The following is a 27119-nucleotide window of genomic DNA, read 5'->3' on the forward strand; positions in this document are numbered from 1 at the left end:
ACTACCGTAACTTTGAAACCTTTAATGCGATCAATGTGAATCTGTTCATTCTGTGGCAGAGAAAAGCTGCTATTCCCCTGGATGCCACACTTCATATTAGTAATGTGTGGCATATTGGTGAAAATTTGCTTTAAAGTGTTGCTTACCGGTACAAAGCTGCTTTTCTCTGCGGATTGACATCAATGGAGCAGGGAGTTAAGATGTGTCAAAGGGTATAGTATATTTTTGACAGAGATGTCTCTGGGGTAAATGTTTTGGAAGTTAATAACTGGAAAAAAAATGTTCGGGTCGCCAGTTAAATTAGACTTTTTTGACCAAAACAAAAGTGTTTTTCGACCAAAATGGGGAGATGGGATTGGGACATAAAGTTCCCATTCCAGCTAATGATGTTGGGGCCCCATCTTGTTTTCTGCAGCCAGGTCCTCTTGAATTTTTCAGCTTATCATGAATGTTATTCATTGAAAAGGTAGTTATCATGCATAGTTCCTGTCATGGCTATGAGTTTATTAAAAGCTGTAAGTCCTGATCAGTACAGTTTTTCAAAAAAAAACAAAAAACACCAAGCCTACAGTTGCATTTCTGATGATAAAGTAACATACACAAAGTTTTCTTTACAGTTATTATATGAAAAAGGAAAGACAAGTTCATGTTTGGCTCTAACGAGACACTCTTCTAAAACAGATCCATTTCTTTCTGATCTTTTAAAGCCAAATGCATCAAAGTTGGAGAATCCACATGACTGGAGAAAGTCTGATCCTGTACTCTCTCTTGTTTTTGCCTTCTGTGTTTCTCCGGCTGTCCTCCTGTGGTTTTGAATTCAGTGGCCATGCTGGAAACAAGAAAACAGAGAAATGTCTGAAGTCTTTGTGCTTTTGCTCTCAACTCTTTATTCATAAAAGCACCAGAGGTCACACTGTACGAGCAATACGGGAAAAGTAAATAGAGTTAGAGAACGCCAAACTAAACTATCATAAAAATGTCTTGGATTGTCCTGTTTTATTTTTTTTTGTTTGTTTTTTTACCACAGATTAATTGTAAATCATTTTACTGCCCGAAAAGCCACGTCTTTTTCTAATTACATTTTTCTGTTACCAATATAAAAATATTCTCTATACTGTTGAATCCAAACAGCAGCTTTGCTTTGACTCTAACAAGAGTTTATTTTTTTATGTTAATCAACAACTGCAGCTCTTTAATGACAAAAAGTTCTGTCTCCTTTAACATTGGAATCCCTAGAAACAGGCTTATTTGTTATTAATCGTCAGAATCCCTTGAATTAGGTCTTTACTGTAAAATGCCTGAATCAATGATGTGAATCTGAATCAAAAATTCAAAAGAACAATATGGCCATAATTAAAGCCCCAAGCGGCAATGTATGGCCTCCTGTCCCCGCCCTCGCCCCTTTTGACCCGCCCTCACTCTCCCCCTCTACCCCGGCCAACCGGATTTGAGCTGCATGCGGCAAATTCTTTTCTGTTGGTTTTATCTCTATAGCAAACATTTTATGTTTTGGTCACCTGAGGTTAACCAACATGTCTAAACACTTCAGCAAAAGTAAATTTTTTTGGGATTTCCTTAACAACAGAGATTTTGTGTTAACCACGTCCACATTTCCAATATGTTAGCAACAAGTCATGTATTACATTTTTTACAATATTCTAGTAAAAAATGTGCAAGTAAAAGGGAAATGCCTCTTTTTGTTGTTTCTACTGTTGGACACACTTCCTTTGATTAAACTCTAAAAACTTTGAAACAAACTTTTTTTCCCAAGAAGCTTTCCACTGTTGCTTGAGGAGTTAGGAGGTGATAGGTTTAAATTTCTGGCCAGTACTAAAGATTTTTTTTTTTTTAGGGGGGGGTTCAAAATGACAGCTTCTTACCGAGGTTAAAGGTCAACAAATCTTCGGTTGTGGTTGTAGATTTAACCTGGTGATGTGTGGGAAAATGTGGCAATCGCCAAATTCCACATATTTTGGATATCTTTACATTAAATCACTTAATGGATAATAATCATTTGGTTCCTTCATCTGTTGATGCCTGAACCCCATGAGACCTGTGATAAACGCCTCTGTATATATTTATTATTGAGTTATTATGATGTGATAATGACATGCTGACATCTTCAGACAGATAATGATCCCGACTAATAAAGAATAAAGCAGAACAAAGAACAACGTTGTGTTTATTTTTTTACTGACATGAATGTTTAACCTTATATGTTGTCCATAACAACATTTTCGCCTATTAAATATAAGTTTCCATGACGATCCAGATCAGCAGTATTTCTTTTTTTTTATTTCTTTGGGTTAAGCGGCTAAAAAAACTGCAGCGGTTTTTAAACTGATCCTGCTCCTCAGCTAAACAGGAGTCACCCAACTTTCTTTATTTCACTACTTATAGCCAAACAGCTTTCAAAGGTCCCTTTTTCAGATGAACAGTAATAGGTTTAAAGTGTTATTCCAGTTTCTTCTGTCTCACTCACACTTTTATTTTGGTCAAAGTCAGATTGAATCCAGCTTCCAGCCCGTGTGTCCTTAGCATAATTATGGCGTCCAGAGATTTGCTGTTTCTCTGCCTCCACTCTGGGCTTCATCTTCAGTCTCAGTGAAGAGGTCCCCCATCGGCTCACGGCCGCCTCACTACAAACTGTAGAAGTAGCAGAAGTTCTGCTTCTCTCTTTGGAGACAAAAGCCTGCGTCCTCTGATGGCGTTTCGCTCTAACCTCCTTCCTCTCCAGCTTGACAAAGCTGCAGTCAGAGCCGCTGTGAGGATCCAAGACCTTAAAGCTGTTCGTCTTTGTTTGTCGGGTCTTTTTAGATAAAATTCTATGTTCAGGTCATGTTTTCTCAACCTCTACACCTGTTTTAGGTTCACTTACCTGCCATCCGTGTTTTTCAGTCTTTTTTTCAGTCGGTCCATGTCAGATTATCTAGTTTAAGCATCTTCCAGAACTGGGTTTTAAAAAGCTACTATTTAAAACAATGTTAAATGTAAAATAGAAACCAAGTTGATATTTACATTTTCCTTTAACCTACTAATACAAATATGCATCAAACCAGTTCGATTCCAAAATTACTTTAATTTAGCATCAAGGAAGCAAAAACATCGTTTGTTTGTTTTTTTCATGGCTAAAAATAAATTCAGGCGTCAAGAGGTTAAAGTAATTCCTTTTTTTGGGTTGTTTTTTATTGTTTTGGTCAAAAAAACAATCTAGTTTATTAATTACCTGTTATTTATCTCAAGAAACAATGAGTTTCTTATAAAAATGTAAAAATAAATGAATAGGTTTTTTGATTTTTTTCAACTTTGTTGTAAATTTGAGAATCAAAGTGAACAGATTCAGACTTTTAAATCAGTGAATCAGTAAAATCTTAGCTGAACTTTACATGATGTCACTCGACGTCAAGCGTCTCTTATGAGTTTTAAAAGCTTCTCTTTGCTCCAGCATTTCATCATTCTGTCACAGCAATTCATGAGAGAACTGCAAAAACTTGTTGAAGGGTTTTTTTTTCCTTAGAAATTTAGCAGAACTGTTGTACAGACAGAGATGAAGGAGAAGCAAAATGCTTTCTTCAACAGACTAAAGAAAGGCTGAGCTCCCTCTGCGAGGTAAAACCTCAATAGATTCTAACAGTGTTTACAGAAAACTCATCATGGTGTTGATGGCATCACAGCAACTCCGAGACCTGCGTTTTTGACGAATTGCTGTTGATGCTGAGAAGAATAGGAAGAAGACAGAACATTGTGTTGCTGCAATAATCATAGAAGCAGAGAAATTCGGACAAGAAGGGTGAAGAAGAAGAGTTTTAAAACGTCAGTTTATTCAAGGATCACAGACAAGAAAAAACACCAATCACTCAAATAAAAAAGGAGCAAAGCATATTTCACCATTTGACACACGACATAGAACATTGTCAAAGCACCAGATCTTTTTAAAACAAGACAAACGATTCGACAGTCTGAAAAAGGAGAACTCCAGCTTCAGCCTGGAACGGACATTGCAGCGCCAGACACTAACAGCATTAGCCTGAGGTTCACCTGCTATTTCGCGCTTCCTGCTTACGTGAATCGCAAGCTTCGCTTCACCAACAATAAAATTAAGCAGTTGCCATTTTTCTTTGTCTTTCTGCTTGTACTCGGACCCATAAATAAAACAACGAACGGAAAACGTCACATTAAAAAGAGCAAATACAGATGTTAAAAGAGTGAAGAGACCTGAAAGCCTCTTACACTCACTAAAAACATGAAAAATTGTTTCTCTCATATCACAAAATGGGCAGCAGTCAGATACAGTGGGGTTAAGAACAGAGATAAAAGAGTTCGAAGCAACAGCACCATGTAAGATCCTCCATTGGAGGTCTCCAGTTCTCTTTCGTATTGGAGCCTTGTAAAGGACTCTCCAATGTGGTACGTCCTCACCTCCACTCAGTTTGCCAGTCCACGCACTGGGAAGGCGGTTCTGCAATTTAGTTTTGTTCAAGACCTTCACACAGTTAACATACAATGTCCTTCTGTCCGCACAGTGAAGAGTCAGGCCTTTGGAATTGCAGGGATGAAGTAGCTGTCCAGTAAGTCCACCAAGATCAGGGCTCAGCCACACCTCCGGAAAGAGTTCATCGTGGACGAGAGCAGTGGTCCCGCTGCAGTAATCAACCAGGAGTTCCCTCACCCCAGCACCCAGCCTGTCCCTCCAGCGGTCCAGGAGACGACGTGCCATCCTGGTGGACCAGAGACCCAGCGAGGAACACAAAGAGGAGACGTCCGATAGATCAGGTCCCGCTGCAGCCACCAGCTGCTCCAGAGTCACAACTCCAGACCTTCGAAGGGCCAACCGAAGTCCAGGGGTGGTGTCATCGCATATGTCCAACCAAGCCCCAAAGATCAGGGGCTCTTTTAAGAGCCAAAAAAGAGAGGGAGAGTTTTTCCGTTTGACAACATTAAAAAGGTGCCAAGACTTAAAAACACCCTGATAAAAAGGAGGCAACCCACGTACATCTAAAAATTTGGTGTTCATTAAAAACAGAGCATCATCCAGCCCCAAACCATTCGCACGCCTCAAGATGCATCTAGCCAGCTCCCTCCACATCAAATCCGTCGGCCCAGTCAAAAACCTTTGTAGGAATTGTAACCTGAAGGTGGCAGTTCTGCTGGCCAGATGTACTAGGCCCTGTCCCCCCTCCTCCCTGGGAAGAAATAACACTCCCTGTGGCACCCAGTGTAGACTGTCCCAGAAGAAATTAACCAGTTTGGACTGAATCTGAGACAGTAACCCGGAAGGGGGGTCCAAACACATCAGCCTGTGCCAAAGCAGGGAAGCAACAAGGTTATTGATAACCAATACTCTCCCCCTAAAAGACATCTGGGGGAGCAGCCATCGCCATTTGTTCATCTTCCCCTCCAGTTTATGGACAACATCTTCCCAGTTCTTTTTTACAGTGACAGGACCACCAAGAAAAACTCCCAGGTACTTCAAACCATCCTTCTTCCATGTCACATTGGATGGGAGGGTTGGGAGAGCGTCCAGCCACTGTCCCACAGCAAGGGCCGCAGTCTTGTGCCAGTTAACCCTAGCAGATGACAATTTAGAAAATGCATGTATTGCATCAACCAACACATTCACGTCTGCCTGATTTTGAACAAAAACAATCACATCATCAGCATAAGCTGATAAAACAATGTTCCTCTGGAACCCAGGCAAACACAAACCCTCAATACTCTTACGGATCTTATGGAGGAGGGGCTCCAGGGAGAGAGCGTATAGCATGCCAGACAGAGCACAGCCCTGCCGTATGCCCCGACCTACCCTAAAAGGAGCACACAGACCGCCGTTCACCTTCAGCACACTCTCAGCCTCGGCGTAAAATACTTTGATTTTGGCAATGAAACCAGCGCAGAACCCAAACTTCTCCATAACTTTCCAAAGGAAGCTGTGTTCAACGCGGTCAAAAGCCTTTTCCTGGTCAAGAGAAATCAGACCTGTTCGTATGCCCAAAAGCTCAGAGACCTCCAAAACATCTCGAATTAAAAAAACGTTATCAACCATGAGTCTACCTCGGACACAGTAGGTCTGGTCCCGGTGGATGATCTGCTCCATAGCATCCCTCAGCCTATTGGAGAAGGTCCTGGATAAAATTTTGTAGTCCACGCACAGCAGAGAAACGGGTCGCCAATTCTTAATTTCTTGGAGGTTCCCTTTCTTTGGCAGAAGAGCAACAACAGCTCTGCGACAGGACGTCGGTAGAGCACCAGAGAGCAAACAGTCATTGAAAACCTCCAAGATGTCAGGAGCAAGGATGTCCCAGAAAGCTTTGTAAAACTCCACAGTGAGGCCATCGATCCCAGGGGCCTTCCGGCCCTTCATGCTCTGAAGGGCAGCAGACAGTTCAGGAAGCTGGAGAGGCCGGTCCAACTGAGAGTTCATCTCCTCGGCGACGTGAGGCAATCCACTGCAGAACTCATCCAACAGGCTGTCATCACCATCACACTCACTGGTGTAGAGTGAGGAATAAAAGTCCACAGCTCTCTGTCTGATCTCGTCAGGTTCAAGCAGCTCCTCTCCGGTATCGGACAGCAAGGAGTGCATCACCTTCATCTGTCCTTGCTTCTTCTCCAGACCAAAAAAGAAGCTAGAGGGAGCATCCATTTCAGAAACATCCTGAAACCGAGACCGAACCAATGCCCCCTGAACTTTAGAATCCAGCAGGCGCTCCAAAGTCAATCTTCTTTCTTTTAGGAGCTCAATATGCCCCCGATTTCCAGTGGACCCACTCAAAGATTCCAAGCCCACAATATCAGCCTCTAAGTCCTTAATGAATCGACAGTAATCACGCGTAACGTTGAGAGTGTACTGCTGGCACAAAAGCTTAATTTCAGTCTTACCACGGTCCCACCATTGCCCAAGAGAGCTAAAATCATGTTTCCTTAGTCGGAACTGAGTCCAAAAGAAACCTAAAACATCCTTAAAACCAGTATCAAATGTTAAAGCTGAATTAAAATGCCAATAAGCACTCTTAGGTGTAAAATCCTTCACATAAAAGACACAAACCACAAGAGAGTGGTCAGTAAAAGCAACAGGAAAAATATTACAGGACTTAAAAACATTAAGATGGTGCTTAAAACAATAAAAACGATCAAGACGTACGAGGGTCAACCTGCTCTCATACATGCGGGACCAAGTGTATTGCCGGCAGTCTGCATGCATCCTTCTCCATACGTCCACCAGGCCATGAGAGCAGACCAGCTGCCTCAAAGCGCGCTGTGAGGCCGGATGAGGCTCTGTGTGGTTTCTGTCCACAAGCTCATTTTCAGTACAATTAAAATCCCCCCCCCCAAGAATAAAAAATCCTCCGAACTGCAGCTATCCAGTTTTACACTGAGTCGTGTAAAAAAAACCTTCCTCTCAGCACCAGCAGTCGGAGCTTAAACATTCACTAAAAGCACTGCATAACGCTCAAACACTGCTCTGACCAGCAAAACCCTTCCTGCAACCAAATGTTCCACCTCCGTAGAAATTGGAGTAAACCTCCTGGAGAACAAAAAACCCACCCCCCCACTAGCTGAGGTGAGATGGCTCAGAAGGACCACACCATCCCACTCTCTGTTCCAGTCCACTTCCAGAGTGGGATCACTGTGGGTCTCCTGAAGAAACAAAACATCCAGGTGTTTGGCCCTCATGGTCTCAAAGAGCAGGGCTCTCTTCAAGGGTTCTCTGGCACCATTAACATTTAAGCTGCCCACTTTAAAGGAATCCATCAAATAAAGGGGGGAAAAAAAACAAGAAATGAAATAAATAAGCAAAGCAACAAACCCATCATGAATTTAAAAACCAAGTTGTTGTCGGACTTTCTGCATCTGTTTCCTCAGTCTGTAAACCTCCTGATCAGTCAGATCAGACTCAGCCCTGTGTTTGATGAGGTGCTTAGCAGACACATAAAAAGCTTTCAAATCAGGGAAATACGAAGGAATGTGCAGCTTCTTAAAACCTTTAGTCTGTTGCAGAAAACGTTTAAACATTTGAGCAGGATACAGCTTCATTTCCTGACTATTGGACAGCAAAGAGCTGCCCTGAGACAGTTCACTGCAGTCAGACCAGCATCCCTCACTGTCGCTGCCGTCAGACACAACCGCCCCCCCCTCAGAGACCACCCGTCTGCTGGCTTTAACGCCCACATCCGCAGACGTGGAGCCCCGCTTTCTCCGTTTCAGAGAAACCCCCACCTTCCCCGATCCACGCGCCTCAGCATCGACGTCATCGATCCCCCCTTCCAGACACGCCTCGCCGTCACCCACCACACACACTCCGGACACACCCGAACCACAACACTCAGAAGGCTCCACCGCTCCCTCATCCACACACACAGCTGAGGAAGCATCCACCCTAGATGCCCCACCAGCGACTTCCAACGCATCCACCACCTCAGTGACATTCATGACACCCTCCACCGAAACCCCTCCCTCTGCAACCTGACTCACCTGATTCTCCACCTGACCGTATCCACTTACACCTTCCCCACTCACCATGGTCCCATCAGGCTCGCCCCCCGGCTCAGGCCCGTCCTCCAAGGGCTCAGGACAGGCCGCCAGTTCCTCCGGAGGACCCTCATCCAAGTGGCGCCCCGCGGCACAGGCTCGGGGCGATCAGCGCGCAACCCACGCTGACCGTCACCCGCTCTACCTGCCGCCGCCACGCCCCCCGAGGCAGAAACGGCGCGGCGTGGACAAGCTTTAACCAAATGCCCCTCATCGCCGCAACCAAAGCATTTGAACGAGGCAGAAGTAGCAAAAAGCACGTAGTCATAATCGTCCACACGCACCTTAAAGACAGAATTCAAGTCCTCCTCCTTCTTGTGGAGGATCATAAACACATGTCTGCGGTGAGACACGACGTGTTTCAGCAGGGGGGACTTACAACCTGACAACACTTTACGCACAGGTGACACCACCTTCCCGTGTTTGGACAGTTCTCGCACCAGAAACTCGTCACTAATGAACGGAGGGACGTTAGACAGCGTGATCTTGGTCGCAGGCTGAGAGAGCGGCGTGACGGTTTCAAACACGCCATTGATGGAAATGCCCTTCTCAACCAGCGTGTTCACCTGCTCCACCCTCTCCACAAACAAAACAACGGCTCCATTCATGCGAGCAGCAGATTTAATCGAAGCGTGCCCGATAACTTCCCCCACGGCCAGAGCCACATCCTCCACGGTGTGCAGGGAGCCGGCACCTGTTTTAACGCCGTGTTTCCTGGTAAGTGAAGTGAGGGCCATGGCGTCCAGAAGAACGCCACCAGCTCCACACCCACCACCGGATAAAACCCACAAAACACCCAAAAAACAAACAAAATAAATGAACTAATAATACACCTAAACCATCAACAACTAAACACCAAAGTGAAAAAGTAAAGAAAAGAAGAACAGAAAAGGCAAATAAATCAATCACTCCTCAGCTCCTTCAATCACCCTCCTCCCACAAGAAGAAGAAGAAGAAGAAGAATCTAAGCTGGGAGTGACCAGAGGGGCAGAATGGCCCTCTTTTTATATCTACCGGGTACTGGATGGATGGGGGCTGGTGGCACTTAATATCGACGGTCGTCATCCGGAGACAATTATGCCTTGTCAAATCCAGCGATTCGGCTGCCCCCACCCTTTGGACGCCCAGCCGTCGCCCGATTTCGTACAGATGTCATCCCGCCTCACGCCCACCTGACGGCCGCTGTCTACATTCATGGCCACGTCAACGATATTCAAAAAATCGGGTGGCGGCATGAAATCCTGAAGATTCTGTTGCTGCCGCCCCCCCACAGTGGAAGTTTTATTTGTGACCGCAGCATAGATAAATACAAATATTTAATATCATTTGGGTCTTTGAAGGAACACCTGCAGTGCAAAAGGCAGCAGTGATCCCTCAGTGAAAGCTTCTAACCATAGAAAGTGGCAGAAAACTTGCAGGAGAGGCACAGTAGCAGCTTCAGAAATCAATAAACCTCAACAGCATGAAGTCAAACCAGAAACAAACTTCCACTAACAATGGGACATCGATTCCTGTGAGCGTTTTTCTGCCACCTGAAAGCCTTTTCTCAATATTCCACTTCTGTGCGTTGACCTATAACAAGAAATACAAGAGAACCTCTGAAGAACTCTGTGATGGAGCTGCATGCTGCACTCTGGTGACGATCAACAGATCTGTGAGACAAACCGCTTAGGAAAAGACCAGTGCTCATTAGATTGTTATTCCATTTTTTGCATCTATTGATCATGTTTACCACTAAATACATCATGTTTGATACATATTTTCATTAAATGGAGTTTCACACACACCCAGAGTTAGTCCGCTGCCTCCTGGAGTTCCTGTTATTGCCTCAATTCAATACAAGGAATGACTTATCAAATACGAAAGCAATTTGATTTACTATTCTTTGTTTTATTTAAACTGGGTTGACTGAATAGATTTATTTTCACTGTTAGACATTTAGTTTGAAGGCATAGGAAAAGCCTTAGATTTAAATCAATAATACATTTTAATGCAAAGATATTTTGGGTCAGAGATGTTGGAGAGAGTGGAACAGCTGATCTGATGCAGATAGAAGCAGCTTCTTTATTCAACAGAATGTTTTAGACATCATTTCTTCAATACTATGAAATGATAAACGTAATTCTACCAGAAATTAAACAAAAAAAAGTTAAAGTTCTGCTCTACGAACTTTAAAAATCTGAACCGACCTTTACTGAACCAGCTTTACATCCATTTTCAGAATCAGTTGGGATTGTGTGTGATGTGGTGCTTTAGATGTTCTGTGTTTTGTGCTTAACCAGTCACACAGCCACAGAAAACATGACACATTCAGAATAAACCAGATGTCCTTTTCAGTGGCTGTGAAGGAACCAAATGCAGCAAAGCCAGAGCTGCATCACCTACAGTTTAAAAATGGGTCAAAGAAGTAGGACTAATAACTAGAAGACAAAATAAAACCTAAGTAAAAAGGAAAGACACAGATGTCAGAATGGAACATCTGACCTCATGAACTCAAGGGACGTCATGAAATGGAACTTACCATTGTCATGCGTGTGGTAGGTGTATTGTCAAGTATTCTTAAGGCTAATGCAGGTTATTGTCATGCGGGGCTCTGACTGGATCAAATGAAGTGGTCCGGATCAACAGACTTTTCCAGTCTGAATGCACCCCAAGGCTAAAGACTGAACCAGAGAGATAAACCTGAACAGATAATGGTTATGCACAGCATGTGTAAAGTGAATAGAAATCAATGTTCAAACAAGAATAGTTTCAGAAACTTTTAAGTGTAGATCTGTGCATGTGTTTGTGTGTGTTTGCCTCAACACCATCAAACTATCAAGAACAAGGACACTGTAATTCTCAACTATCCAGGCACTCAACTGAACCTCAGAATCAGAAATGTTCAGTCTTTTTCTCAATTAAGGCCAATTTTCATCAAAGCCTGCATTGTAAGGATGAATGCAGTCCACCGCACTTTCCTCAGTGACGGAGAGACTTTCTTCCCGGCACTTAGCCAACATCCATAATGCATTCCCTGCATGGAGAGTGCAATCAGCAGATCCCTAAACCCTGATATCTCAATCAGTTTCCTAATCTTAGTTCTAATTTATTATTGCTTTGCCCCAACAAACCCAATGCTGTGAAGTACAGTTTGACTGCAGTTCCTCAAATGTGAGAAGTAAGGAAGTTAGTCCACACTGCTTGACGTGAATACCATTTTGAATTCAGACACGTAAAAATGACTAAGCGCCTTTCATCTGTCTTTAATTCAAGTTTATTTTATCTTTATTTATGAATTTGAAACTGTTTTTATGAAGAGAATTTATCTCCAGTGTAGCTAAAAACAAGAAGAGATCAGCTTTTATCCATTAATATTCATTGTTTGTGGCAGTGGGTGTCTGACTTACTTCATAATCGCTTTGATTCTGTCAAATAAAGTCAGCCTCTGTTGACATGACTAGATTATGTGCTTTTTTTGTTATTTAGATCCCTTTGAACAACACTTTGAAGCCAATGTGAGCTGACATTTAACACTGCGAAGAGGTGTGTGTTTGTGAGCTTGTGTCTTTGCAATTTTTCTTGACATTTTATAATAAAAGGTCACAGCACTTTTAAGATGGGTTTGTTAAGTTGGTCTCAAAGATCACAATGGCGGCCGTGTTTTCCTTCTCTTTATAAATCCTGGGAATAATAAAAAAAAAACTCTGTTTGTTGTTTATTTTGTAATGTTTTGATATGGAAAAAGTTGTGTGGCTCTTAATTTTTTTCCTTGCAAACGTTAAAGCACTCCTACTTATAGGGCTCATTAACGTGTCTCTTGTATGCACAAAATGTGTCCTCCTGTTTTCTGTCAAATTTCCATTGGGGGACAGAATATACTTTTGCACAAATCATTTTTGGTTAAAAAAAAGGGGGCTATTTTTCTTAGTCCTCTTGGCAAAGATCACAAATGGAAGAAAAAAGGGATTCAGAAGGCAGATCTGTGCATTTGGAGGACATGATCAAACCTTTCCTAAGCTACGTACTCACCAGGCATTTGACATGGTTTCAAAAAAACGTGTCAAGAACCTGGTGTGTGTGTTTAGCCCTTGGTGTTCACACTGCAAAAGAAGGGCTCCTCTTTTTCTATCGTCTACTGGTCCACCACTTACTGTTGAAAGGCTTGGTACAAAATGTCAAAGCGGGGCAAATTTTGACTTGGTGTCATAGAATTTCAGTTAGGCTCAAAACCGCAATTATTTATTTCTCCTTCATGATTATTTTTTAAACGGTTATCACTTGGGTAAATTAAAATCCATATGTCACTACCAAATCAAAGTCTCTGATTGGTTCAGCTGGTTTAACTTGCAAAAGGGCAAACATTTTGTATGTGGAGCCCGAAAACAGTCTTAAAAATCTGCTCAGCCATGCATGAATGCGATAGTTTGGAGCACAGCGTGCCAATGCGTGTAACACACGTTACACGCATTGGCATGGACTTTTCATTGAAAACGACCACCTGAACATGTGGTGTCGTTGTGTAAATAGCGGTACAGAAACAACACGGCAGCGGATAAACAGGACGGCTCACTATAGCTGAACTTTTTATGCCCATAAAGTGACTTCAAAAAGCGCACCTATCTGTATCCTAATGCATAAATGTAATCTTGGACACTATTAACCCCTTCATTCCTGAATTGATTTCCAATGATATAAAAAATAAATGCTGTTTAATTCAAAGGGTTTATTATCATATGCACAGTAAAGAAACGGGTTTCCCTGCACAATGAAATTCTTTCTTTGCTGTCTGCTCCAAGTGCCAAAAGTATAGAGGAAACAAAACAATTCACTCACATCATACACACAAAAACACAAGATGTCGAGTGGCAGTTCTAAAAGTGCAAAGTAAAAGTTTAAAGACCCACTCCAATGTTTTTCATTTTTTTAACTTGTTCTTGTAACATTTTTCATAACTGATTATAACTGGCTTTTTGAGTATTTCTTTGTTCAAATCATTGTGAATCAGGAGCAGACAAAAAAAATGCCATAGCAGGAAAAGGCCTGTAGCAGGGAAGTAGGTGTTACAGTCGGCAAGCCACAAGCTCCCTGCTCTGCTCCATTCTGATGCATCCGCTTGCAGACAAATAGATCTATGGATGTACGTCTTGGTTTTTACATCCAACTCAAAACTGTACGGCTGGAAAGCTCCAATATTGTCCGCCATTTTTGTTGCACCGCTAATGTTAGCTTGGGGTTATGGTGGGCTGTAAGCTAGCAGGAAAAAGTGTAAACAAAGGGATGATGGAGAGTGAAGGCCCCAACAGTTTCACCCACAACTCAGAAGCAAATTTCTGATGAACTCTTGCCGCTCTACAGAAACTATGTCCTGGAGAAAGACAGATTTTTCGATTTTGGCTTTAAAAAAACAGTATCCTCATAAAAGGAGGTTCATGGATGTATAGAAGGAGGACATGAGGGAGGTTGATATGAATGAGGAAGATATAGGGGAGAGAGTTAGATGGAGGCAGAGGATTCAATGTGGCGCCCCCCTAAAAATAGCAGCCAAAAGACAAAAGAGAGCTGCTGTCACACTTTTTGAGGATATCAACCTTCTCTCCATATGTGTCCATCTGTCTCTTTGCAGTCGTGTCAGACTTTAATTGAGCAATTGATGCTTAATTGACAGTTTGTGTGTCTTCAAAAGAAACACTCCAGGACGACTGAGACTAAAATCCAAGGTGGTGCCTTCGTTCTTCACTCTAAGTCACTCTAAGGTGTGGGAGGAGGAAAAGAGTATAAGTAGGGCAGGAGAGAATGAGATAGAAAACAAAGCTGAACCTTCACTGGTCAGTGTCTGTGTACAACAGCCTCAGGCTCTGCCTCTCAAACTGATTATTGTTCCCTGATTTTCCATTCTGCAGGGATTCACCTTTATTTTTTTAAGAGTTTGCATGCTTTTTTTGTACATGTGGCTGCATTTTTAACGCTGTGTTTTGCCAGTGACCTTAAAGCCTAATGTTGCTGTTCTGTTGTTCTTTTTACAAGCAAATTTTGACAAACTTTCTTGCTTTTTTTTTTGGTTTTTCAGGAATCTAACTGACTGAGATGAAGACTTCTGAAAAATGAGCTGCCAATGTAAGTGTTCTGACCTCAGCAGTCCAAAGGTCTTCTAAGTCAGGGGTCTGCAGCCTGGGACTATGGAGTCACGCTGCTCTTTAATCCATCCATTGCTGATCAATGTTCCTTTAAACATAAATATTAATTATTTGAATAAATAAAGGATGTGCCGTTTTGGTTCACTTGTTTTAGTTAATACAGTTTAATCTACTGTCACAGTGGTTTATTGTTCGAATATTCAAAAAGCACATATTAAAGATAAAGTCCAAATGGTTTCCCCATTTGACCGATCCCCTTGGGGGGCAGTGAGCTGCAAACACAGCCGCGCTCTAGACCCATTAGGTGGCTTAACCCCCCCCAGTCTACCCCCTGAATGCTAAGTCTCAAGCAGGAAGGCATTGGGTCCCATTTTTAGTTTGACTCAACCATAGACAGACCTTCCAGTCTCAGGGTGGACACTCTACCACACTGAGCTGGTCTTTTCTAATCTTCATTGGCAAGCTGCTGTTCAGAGACAAAGTTCTCAAAGTATGAATTGCATTTACATGTATAGATTTTTTTACACCAGTGTTGCTGTGTTTATACTTTAATAGTGAAACAGGAAAAATGATGAAGGTCCACAATAATAATATAAATGCAATTTTTGACTTTCCAGTATTTTTAATTCAAGTAAGGAGGATCTTGTTTAATAAAGGGTGTGTTTTATTTTGAAAGGAACTTGTAGGCGCTGCCGTCAAAAATGAAAGTAAAATTGTTATAAGTAGAAAAAATGAACACAACTAAACTATGGTAAATATTTAATTGCAACATTTTATAAATGAATGTGCACAGAAATATAAATAAAGTGTATTTTTCTAAGCTGTGAACTTTGCGGTTCTCGTGAGGTTTCGGTCTGTGAGAATCTGGACCAAATGGCTCTTTTAATTCTGACAGTTGCAGATTCTTGTCTCCGTTAATGAAACTGATTAAAAGTTAGAAACACTTGTGAATGTGCCTACCTTCACCTCCCTAACCAGCTCAGCCAAAACTCATTATGAACATTATTTATTAGCAGCTTATTACTATTCTCTGCATGTACAAGCATGTCCCATGAGCAGAGGTTTAGTAACTGCAGGGGATTCCAAATTTAACCTTAAATCTCTCCGTGAATGAATGTGCTGCCTATCTTCCCAGTTGCAAGACAGTTTTAATGTGAGATTTTTTGTTGTTGTTTGTTTTATTGTAGAACCACAGCAAGACTTGTGGTTCTGTTTTGTACGAGTGAGTCCCTACCCACCTATACGTCAGAATCTGCGGCAGCTCCTCACCTCTGCTTATTGCACAGATAAGCAACTGTCGGAGACACTCTGCAGATTTTAAGAAAAGATTATAAAGCATATGAAACATTCTTTCACTCCCTTGTTATTAGATTAACATATGTAGTAACCCCCAGGCAGCGTTGTCAACACAGCCACAACATTTTGTGTTTTTATCTCCTTTTCTGTAATTGAATACAGATGGAATTTCTTAGTTCAGTCAGCTGTAAATGTATAAAACCAGGGAGCTTCCTCTGACCTTAAATTAACATACGACTCTGGGATTATGCAGTATTTTCCATTTGCTCAGTTACATTAAACTTCTGCAGCATCTGAAAAAGCAGCCCACGCCATCTCAGAAATATAGTTAACCAATACATTAATAAATAAACGTTTGGCTTATTTGGGTTCTACATGATTTACTTGGAAGCAAGCTCTCTCATCCCAAAGTGCTGAGGAAAATCCTCTCTGGTTTTCACATGAGGCACCCTGAGGCGTTGGATCCTGAAGCAGCAACATTAGGGCCTGACAACAAGAAACAGGCCAAAGTCACGTGGGCCTCCAACAGGCCTGACCAACAGGGTAATCCACAACATCAGTTGGAGTGCTTCGATTAAAAGAACATGAACAAAGTGTGTGGTGATGTGACCTACTGCTTTGAGGGGCTTAAACAACGGAGACTGATCTAAATGAATCCTCCCAGGAGCCAAAATTGATTCATGACAGACCCACTGCAATCCTCTTTTGATCTATTTTCAAATCATTCACAGGGGTCTCTTACTGTTTTTATGATTATGCATTTTTGATTATGATTATGCATTTTTTAGGCTAAATCCCAAAACACCTGTGTCGTTTTCTTGGTCATAGTCTCTGCAGAGCGGGAGTACTTCATTAGAAATTCACCTCTGAGTTGTGAGCAGAGAAGTTCGATCTAGCTTGGATTAAACAGGTATTTGAAAGGTTCTCATGGAATCCAACAAGTGAATTGATGTTAAGTTGAATTGAATAAATTGCATTTAAACCGTAATCAAGATGTGAATTTAGATTTGAATTCATTTCAGAATCTGTGTGGCTTGACACCAGTTTGGACTGACTTCAAGCCAGTTTTTCAGCTCGGCTGAAATCTCCCTCTCAGCCACTTCATGTCTTCACCAAACCCTACATTAGTAAAAACAAAAGGATGAGCCTAAAAAAGGCTGGAAAGGCACAGAGAAGCTGCAGTCCCACCAAATAATTGACACTTCAATTAGAAACCATTGTGAAGAGTCAGAACAGAACCACCAGCTGGCTGCAGAGCAGGAGATCCATTTTGGAATGAATTTCTCCTGCTGACCGCATCCCAAATTTACCCATGATTGCACTGCCAAGCAGAAAGCACAGTAGGCTTCATATATGGGCTGAATTTGGCATCAAAAAAACTACATGCAGAGGTAAAAAGTGGTTTAAACAGCGCAGAACAATGCTCTACTATGACAATTTACTGTAAATGAGAACTGGACTGAATGACCCCCTCCCTTCTGGGGTTCGAACTGCGAATGCGGTTGTTCAACATTGTACTTCAGCTTGTGATGCTTGTCTTATCTGTCTAGTTCGAATTAAAGTAATAAAACGCAATAGATAGGAAGTAGCTGCTGGTTCCAAGAGACGACAAAATCCCATAGACTTCTAGAGAGAAATAAACAGCTGTTACTCAGTCATTCCACATTCTACATGATATTCTTTCAGTAGTTTAAGTTATTTAAGTTATACAGTGGGGCAAAAAAAGTATTTAGTCAGCCACCAACTGTGCAAGTTTTCCCACTTAAAAGTATGAGAGAGGCCTCTCATTGTCATCATGGGTATACCTCAACTATGAGAGACATAATGAGAAAAAAAATCACATTATCTGTGATTTTTAAATCTTTTATTTGCAAATGGTGGTGGAAAATAAGTATTTGGTCGGTAACAAAGGTCCCACTCAGTGCTTTGTTCTATACCCTTAGTTAGTAATGACAGCAGTCAAACGATATTTGTGAGGTTTTCACAAACTGTTGGCCCATTCCTCCATGCAGATCTCCTCTAAAGCAGTAATTCTTTGGGGCTGTCGTTGGGCAACATGGACTTTCAAAGATTTTCTAAGGGGTTGAGATCTGGAGACTGGCTAGGCCTACTCCAGGACCTTGAAATGCTTCTTATGAAACCACTCCTTCATTACCAGTTTTTGGGATCGTTGTCATGCTGAAAGACCCAGCCACGCTCCATCTTCAATGCCCTTGCTGATGGAAGGAGGTTTTCCCTCTAAATCTGACCATACATGGCCCCATTTATTCTTATCAGTCGTCCTAGTTTCTTTGCTGAAAAACAGCCCCAAATTAAATCGTTTTCTATGAGGGACGTCACATTCACTCGGTCCAGTTCTTAAGTACAGTCAAGGACTGTGACAAAGATGTCAACATTACTACTTACAAATCTAAGGAGATTTTTTTTTTAAGGAACTAGAATTACTATATTTAATCTGTTTTAAACTTTACAGCCCTAAAGCATTTCAGACAAAAAGCCTTTGTCGAATCTGGAAACAGCAAACCCCACTTCCAGCACTGATCAACTGTTCGATTTAGTGCTCAGTGTGGTGCAAATCATCTCAATTATTTTTCCATTTGCTTTGGTTTGTTACTTGATTGGTCAACCACATATAATTCCTATTATGAAAGGGTGAATGGAGTCTCAGCACCAATTAAGCAAAAATCAATTTAAAGTTGGTGTTTGTGAAGTAAACCAATAAAATGATCACAATGTTACAACAGGGAAACTAAATGGTGCATGTGTAGACACAAACTCACAGACACAATCCTGCTTTATAAACCACAGCATTTACAGCGGATCTTCCAGCTCAAACAGACTTTGCTGTTTACGTTGGCATAGAAGTAAAGCTGACGCTCACAGTGCATGAGCACTCTCTGCTACAGACTCACACAGTTGTACAAATATTGCCCCTTTTCTCCAGATTCAGGGAGCTGCCAGCTGCAGAGCTGCAGTGTGGAGATAACAGGAAGCTCCAATCACAGAGTCTTCCTCACTCCGGCCTTCAACACCCCTGATGAGAGTCTTCCTGGAGTGGAGGATGAGAGGGTGTTACAGACATCACACCCACTATAGACCCCGCTGAAGCCCCTGACACCTGGCGTTCTGACAGTTACACTCCAGTTACATCTTTCAAAGATGCTCTTTTTTTTTTATCAATGACAGAGTCACAGAAAGAAGATGGAAGGATGCTCCAGTTGTACTGATGAAATTTCCCAGGAGTGCCTCAGTGGGAAAGAGCATGTTAAAAGGAGACCGAGGCTGTGACCGTCATTGATGCGTCACTACCTGTCTTCACCACCAACGCAAAAAGAATTTTCACGCAACCCTCTAGATCACAGCACAACACTTATTCAGTCTGTTGACACAGAAAAATGAAGACTAAAGACAGAAAATGCTAAGTTCTGGAAGAGCACCCGAAAGAAAACAAAATCAATAAACTAGAATAAAGTCGTAAAATGATTTGAAACATTGCTTTTTTTAAAGAATAAACTCTTGAAATTAGGAGAAAAAAGTTGTAATCTTACGAGGAAAAGCCGTGCTTTTTCAGAAATGAAGTTGGTGGTGTGACGTGTGTTCCCAACGGCTGAGTCGAGTCGCGATTAAGCGGCCACTTTAAAGGAAAAGTCCATGTAAAGGCACATCAACCCAAATTTCGGGGCTTCCGCATCCAGAACGCTAGCGTCAGCACACAAAATTTCCGGCTGTGGACAGATGTGTAGGTCGCGTGCTTTTCAAAACACGGAAGTGCTAACCATTGTAAACATGATCACAAAGGGCAGTTTAATAATTAGTTTTTTTCTGCCCGGCTTGAATTCTATGACATCAAGTCTTTCATTTATCGGAATAGAGCTGTGACAGAAAATGCCTCGAGCAGGATTCATGAGATTTGCACAACTTCAACAATTCCCATCAAGCCTCATCCCACTGTACATGGCGGACAAGCGCTAGTAAGTAGTAAAAAACAAAACAAAAGAAGAAGAAGCCCCTCCCTGTGTGCCAGGTGTGAACAACACCGGCTGAATGCGCATTCATGAGTTTAGTGTGAACGCAGCCAGCCTCCATTTACATTGCAGGCCCACGAAATCCTTATTGGATTTAGTTTATCATTGAATTCAATGTCCCATAATGCTTTTGGTCCTCAGCAACTATACCGCCGACGGTATAGTTGGTTGGTTCATCCGCCGGAAATCTTGTGGCTCAAAAATCTTTTTCTGAAGAGGCCATTGACTGTATATAGAGAAACAAGACTGAGTGATGTCCCCCCCCCCCCCCCCTCACATTCCAAACAGGAAGTACCTCCAAGAAGCCAAAAAAAAAACATCCATAGACTTCTATGAAGAAATAAACAGCTGTCACTCAGTGATCCTCCTTGTCAGAATAACCATTCTTGCTCTGATACTTTTTTCTTAACATCCTTTTGCTAATCCTATCATCTTCATGATATTTTTTCTTTGTTACAAGTTATTCAAGTTACAAACTAACCAATCAGATGCCTCAATCAAACATTTGATTGACAGATTCTCCCGAGCCCACATTCAGTGGAAGGGGTGTGGACTTCGAACGAGCTTACTCCTGATTGGCGACAGAAGTTGCCATAGAAACGTTGACTCAGGCCGACCCGGACCAATCCCTGTCGTCTGGCTCCAACATGGCGACGTCGTGGAAAAATGGCGACTGAATTGGCTTCATTTTGCCGGAGACGGAGGTAAGGCATTTTCCAGGGGGCCCCAGCGGCTCTGTCCACTTCTCTATACACAGTCAATGTCCTCATACTTGCAGTCAATGTTGACTCCCTAAAAGACTGAGTATTTCCCTTTTTGTGAAACCAATGGGGAAGTAACCGCTGACAATGTTCTCTACGCATCTCAAGCTAAAACACAATATTGCTTCTTTTTTGTTTTTCCTTCTATTTTTCTTAAAAAACAGCCTTTTGCCTTATAATCTTGTAATATCTCAATTTATAACTTACAAAATAAAAACTTTTAATTTATAATTCATTCACACAAAATGTTGACGTTTTTCTCTTAATTTTATTGTAAATTGTTTGATTTATTCTCATTTATTTAGTTTTTTGTTTTGTTTTTATGGAGGCCCTAATACTCCGTCTGCATTATTTCACTCAGATCTTTATGTTAAGATTCCGATGTATTAAAAAGCAGAACTGCTTACTCTCAAATGAGATGTTCTGCTTCCTCTGACATACATCACATGAAAAATGTAAAAAAGAGAAGTCATTTTAGGTCAACAGGAATTCAATCGTGTTAAAAATTAATCGTCACACCGTGTTCCGTTGTCAAGGTCAGCACGCTGTTCAACCGCCAAATCTTATCTGCAGTGATCCACATCTGCTGCTGCATTAGCTAAGCTGCAGGAAGGAGTGTCAGGAGTTCAATCAAATGCCGAAAATAAGCTCACCAGAGATTTAAAAACTAGGAGGTGCATTTATAAATCTAACGCTGGAAGAAAAAGGAACACGCATTTCATTGTTTAGAGATTATTTGCCTTTTGCTGCAAATCAGATCAGTTTGTTTTCTGTTAAAAGTTGAATAAAACAATGTTTGTTTGTTTTTTTGGTGCTTTTCTTTTTCTGAGAAAGCCGAGGCAGAGAATAAATATGATGGAATAAAGAAGAAATTAGATTTTCCCGTGTGAAGATGAGCTGTCCTATTTTCTTCCTTTGTGCCGCATTGAGTCAGAAACATCTGAGCCTTAAGGGACTGTGTCGAACTCAAATTCTACATCTCAGAAAAAATTCTACTTTTCCCTTTAACCCGAGTCTGACAGTTTCAGTTCACAGCAGAGTTTCGGCATGAAAAATGTACAGAAAGAATAGATTTAATAAGTTTTAACAAAGCTGCTGCAAACCGAACACTGAGATGGAAATTTGTCAACCAAATTCTTAACCCTTGTGTTATCTTAGATGACCCCCCCCCCCTTCCATTGACGTGTTCTCCCTACCATGACAAAGGTGGATAAAGGTGGAAAGATTTCATGTAATCCATGGACACCAGTGAAGATCACAAATCATTGAAGAAAAAAGGTTCAACGTACTGTCTAGTGGGTCTAGATGACCCAACTCCCAATGGTAAAGTGCCTAGGATAGCACAAGGCTTATGCAGACAGACTTCAGAGAACCGGCTGAATTCAGGAGCATATGGGTGTGGTGGACCTTAAAGTTCTTTTGGGCCGCAGCAGTTAAGCCGTATGACAAAACATCTATAACAAAAAACGTTGAAAAGTCCACAGCTGACCCACTTAGTTGTGCTTTTGAACGCCCATAGCGCCACCAGTTGCCTGAAAGAGAAGCGGAGAGATCCCCCCCCCCCAGGAGTCAAACCGGTCGACCATTCCTGGAGTTATTTCGAAATGAACACCATATGTTCCAACAGCTGGGATTGATAATGGGAAATGATAATTCAGAAGTCTTTTGTTCTCATGGGAGTTGTTGTCTGCCTTGAATACGGCATAAGCTAATGTAGTCCTTGTCGTGTTAGGACTGGAGCACAAGTGCATTAAATGTCAAAGCGCCACACGATATGAAACCGGACGATGTTCAGCATCTCTGCCCGTCCTGCTGGCTGGTTTCATGAGGCATGGCTTATCCCTGCGCCACTGACTGGTTGATAAGTTGACAGATAGCCATTAGGGAATTACTGTGACGTCCAGTGAGGATTTACAGGCATGAATGCATTTGTGACCCACATGAGCTCCAGTGAGGACCCCTTTGTCATTTCTCCCTCATCCCATGGTGACCCGTCCCTTCCCAACAGGAAGTGACTTTTCACTCTTCTTCCTCACACGGTTGACCCCTTTTTTGGGGGCTGAGGCTACGTCTGCAAACCATGAACTATGGCTACTGTGTTTCAAGCCAAGGGCACTTTAGAGTGGAGGTTTAAAGCTTATCCTGGTGGGATTTATGGCTTGTGTCGGCTGCCGTTCGTTATAAAAAGAGCGTGAGTGACTGCTGCTCAGCACTTGTATGGCTGCCTCGCAGGCTCTTTGGAAAGATTTCATTGAGTAAGATTTAAAGGGTTGCGTCAAAGCTTGACAGTGTGTGAGCTTTTGTGCACTACCCGTGGTCAAATCCAGGATTCAAAAAAATATACGTCAAAATTTTGGCCAAACATCGTATTTAATGCTGAATGATGTCCACAGCTGTTTTAGAACATTTGACTGACTGGATGGATTAAAACAAGGAGAAGGTTTGACGGTTGAGGCCTCGCTATGAAGCATTTGGAGTGGAGGCTCACTGAAGGGTTTTTTTTGTGTGAAATTATGTGTTTGGATGTTGTTTTTGCATCTTAATATATGTACATTCATGAAAAAAGGAAGTGCCGGGGTCTGTGCGAGTGCATGCGCATCTCTGTCGGTTTGCATTAGTCATTTGGATTTGCCCTGAATCTAGAGAAAGAGGCCACAGCTGCGGACCACAACCCTCTCTGTGTGCCTCACTCAGCGAGCTGCCGCCGTCTCTCATTCCCACGTACAAAAATACACTCCAAAGTGAAGGAGGCCGTGTTACGCCTCCATGTCTCCAAGCCTAAAATTGGGATCATGTTTGAATATTTTTCCAGCTTAGACTCAGGTTCTTTTTTTGCAGGAGAGCTCACTTTAAATCAGGGTTTCTTCGAGCTTTTTACCATATTGTAGTTTTAATGATAATTTCCCACGTTGGTTTTTCCTACTGCTTGAAGGTTCTCCCACAGGGATTGTAATAAACAGCCGGGCATCTGTGCTGTTTTGCGTCTGTTGAGCTGAGCAAGTCCGGCCCCCTTCCCATTGATAAGGGCTGTCTGTTTACACACTCTCCCACTAGCTTACAGCCCCTCACACCTCAACCCAACATTACCGGTGCAACAAAAATGTCGAGCGATATCGGAGCTACCCAGCCGTACAGTTTTGAGCCACATTCCAGCTCAGAAGAGGAAAATTAAGACGTTCATGGATCTAGTTGTCCACAAGTGGAGCAGTGCAGGAAGCTTGTGGCCCACCCAGCGTATATTCCGCGTCACAAATACGATCTTTGTCCTTTTTTTATTTTTTATTTTTTAAATTGTCCTGTCCAACAGCTGAGCAGACAGATGAGAGCTGAAAGCCTCTTGTGTTTGACATATTTTACTGGGAGTTACGAAACATTTAATACACTAGGTGTATATTTAAATAAACCCCTTTTGTAATTTAGGCTAAACGTTATTGATCTTACTCATATCTGTAACAGTCTTTAATCAGATTAAAGGGGGGGGGGGGGTAGAAACGTGAAGCAGCAAAAGGCAACAAGTTGCTGGATTTTTACAATCATTACAGTCAGGTTTATAAGTAATATAAATCCAAAAGGGGGCGGGGCCTGTCCACACACACATCCAAATGCCACAAACATGCCTGTGGGTTCCAAAAAAGCCCACATAAAAACATGTCAACATGTACAACAACATGTTAACTTATGCCTTTCGGACCAACACGTGAAATATTTCATTTAATCACTCAAACTATTTGTGCACAAGTGATATAGCACCTGTGCACAAGGGGGTCTTTATGTTCTTCTAAAGTTGGTGATGGAAAGTAAAAAGAAGGAGGGAGAGTACCCAGCCATCCCCACACCAAGACCCCCGCCGCAGCAGTGGTGGCGGCCAGCCAAGCAACCCCCCAACACTCACACGCCAGCAGATAGAGAACAACCGCCCGCCGGGCAATCACATCCGCCACCCAGGCCAGGGCCAGCAGGACCACCACGGGGGCCTCCATATCTAGAGAGCAGGGAGGCATGGGGGGATAAGCCCCAGCCCAACCAGGAGAGTCGCGCCCCCGCTCAAATACGATCTTTTTCTGACTGCATTTTCTCGTCTGCTCCAGATTCACAATGAAAAATACTCAGAAATGCAATTTTAAGATTAATTTTCCCAATATATGTCCTCCATCATCATAAAAATAAGCACAAGTACACGTTAAAAAAACGCAATTTCCATTGTACTGGGTCTTTAACTGTTGGCTCAGTTAATGGCGACTGTCCCTCACATGTTAGACAAACGGCAAGAAAAGTTGGATATATAACAAACAGAACTACTTAAATTTGAGTAATCAATGGTGGTAATGTGAAGAAGTGTTTTTCCTGTCCTGATTGTCCATTTTTAAGCTGTAGTTTAAGCAAACTACAGTCGTTGATATAATAGAATTAAGATCAGAACTAAGTGCTGTCTTTCAATGGTGTTGTCTTTAAAGCTAGTGCAAAAAACAAACTATTACATTTACAAAAAATACCTTGACTGTGGTTTGTTTCATCTTTTAGAAGCTAAGTTCAGTTTATTTGAGCTAAATACAGACTAAATTCAAGAAATGCCTCAAGCAGGAACAAAGTGTTGTAAAAGCGGATGAGTTTGGTCTTTGAACATTCAAACAGAGGAATTTCACACTTTAGATGAGGTGCTGCAAAACATTCAATAAACTGCTAACAAAGTTAGTTAATACATTTGTTAAGCTTGTAAGCAGTTTAGTAATATGGACTTTGAAGACTTTACATGTTAATAAATCTTATTAACACTTTCAGGGATTTGCAAGACAACTATAATGCTACTAAATATCTTCCTAGCATCTTACATATTAATATTAGCTATTAATTTGTAAAGTTAGTTAGTTAAACCTATTAAGCATATTTACACTTAGGCTTGTGTGAGACATCTATAATGCTAATAAATATCTCACTAGAACCCCAAACAATAATAATACTTCTTAATTTGTTAACAAAGGTTGTTAATAAATGTTATTAAGCTTATTAACACTGACACATTTGTTAGGCATCTATAAATGTATCGTTAGCATCTTAAAAACATCCTAATGATAATGCTTGTAAATGTGTTAACTAATTCATTTAATGAACCTTATTAAATGTCTTACTTACACCCTAAAAATTCTGTTATAATGCTTGTTAATGCATTGACAAAGCTAGTTAAGGAATCTTAATTTAAAGTGTTACCGAATTTCTTAAAGACCCTCTCCCATGAAAATTGAGTTTTGGGTGTTTTTAACATGTTCTTTTTAGTATTTTTCTGATGACGACGGACAAATATAAAGAAAGTTAGCTCCAAATTGTAGTATTTGATTAAGCATTTCTTTATCAACATTTTTGTCAAACAGGAGCAGAGGAAAATAGCAAGGATAGGCTCCAGCATCCCCATGACCCCCAAATGGCGCTGCAGCAGGTTGAGATGATGATGAGTGGATACATGGATGGTGCTTGACCTCCTCTATTTGTTTTCATTCCCTCATAGCATGCAGACAGACACACCTATGACATGTTTCCTTTTGAGAAGAAATTGGACCAAATTCTTGCTCATTTGCCAACGCATGTGAAACATAAGCCAGCAGAAAGCCAAAAAAACGGGAAACCATAAAAGGAACAACTGAAGTAGAGCACTGAGAGAACACAATTGGAACATTGAGATGCAGCTTCAGCTTCCACTTCTAAAGCTGACGAAGGTGCTGCCAATAAAAGCAGAGTAAAAAGGCTGCAGTGGAGTCAGACACACTTTCACAGAAACACAAATCACTTCAACAAGAGCTTGAAGACAGAGTTATGAACTGATAAAGGTTGCTTGTTGTCAGGGCAGCTGAAAAGTGTCTGTAAGGGCTGAAGCGAACAGGTTAACCGTGAAGATCTGAACACTGCTTGTTATAAAATCATCTCAAAGATTCAGACTCAAAATTGGGTTTTTGAGGGAAATGTTACAAAATTTAGGCCTTTTTAGGTTCTTTAAAATCTCTGTGTTAGAAATATCTGAAGACACGAAATCACACGAGAGAGAAATCTGTACCTTTATCTTTTTCTATATGTTTGTGCCCTGCATTAGTCAGTACTAAGTGTGTGACAATTAATTGATTAATCAATTAATGGAATTCTGTTGCTAGGATCAAACCAAATTGATCCTCCTGAGACAGAATCGAATCGATTGATATCATTAAAAATTGGTTCAAAATGAGACAAATCGATAATCGAATCGTAATTGGAAAATACCATTTGGATTGAGACAAGGTAAGCTCATTTTATTATAACTCGGAAAAAAATCACCTAACTTGTAAGTGGATTTGCCATTAATTCTTGTTTACTTGTTTGTTTGGACCCATATTTAATTTACACTTGATTATCTTGAAAGAAATACAAGA

At 41.5% G+C, this 27119-nt stretch overlaps 1 protein-coding gene across 6 annotated transcripts in view; it reads left to right on the forward strand.

Annotated features, from left to right (window-relative positions):
• Nucleotides 1-27119, forward strand: part of LOC101173932 (disks large-associated protein 4) — a 152079-nt gene that overhangs the window by 68916 nt on the left and 56044 nt on the right. For 5 of the 6 annotated variants that reach the window (XM_020703572.2, XM_020703568.2, XM_020703571.2 and 2 more), the window contains exons 3-4: nt 14579-14625; nt 20483-20670. The gene's annotated coding sequence lies outside the window, so the exon portion shown is untranslated. The remainder of the gene's footprint in view (nt 1-14578; nt 14626-20482; nt 20671-27119) is intronic. The other variant, XM_020703569.2, reaches the window with a different exon arrangement.

Source organism: Oryzias latipes, chromosome 5 (genome assembly GCF_002234675.1).
Source record: "Oryzias latipes chromosome 5, ASM223467v1".
Taxonomy (NCBI): Eukaryota; Metazoa; Chordata; class Actinopteri; order Beloniformes; family Adrianichthyidae; genus Oryzias; species Oryzias latipes.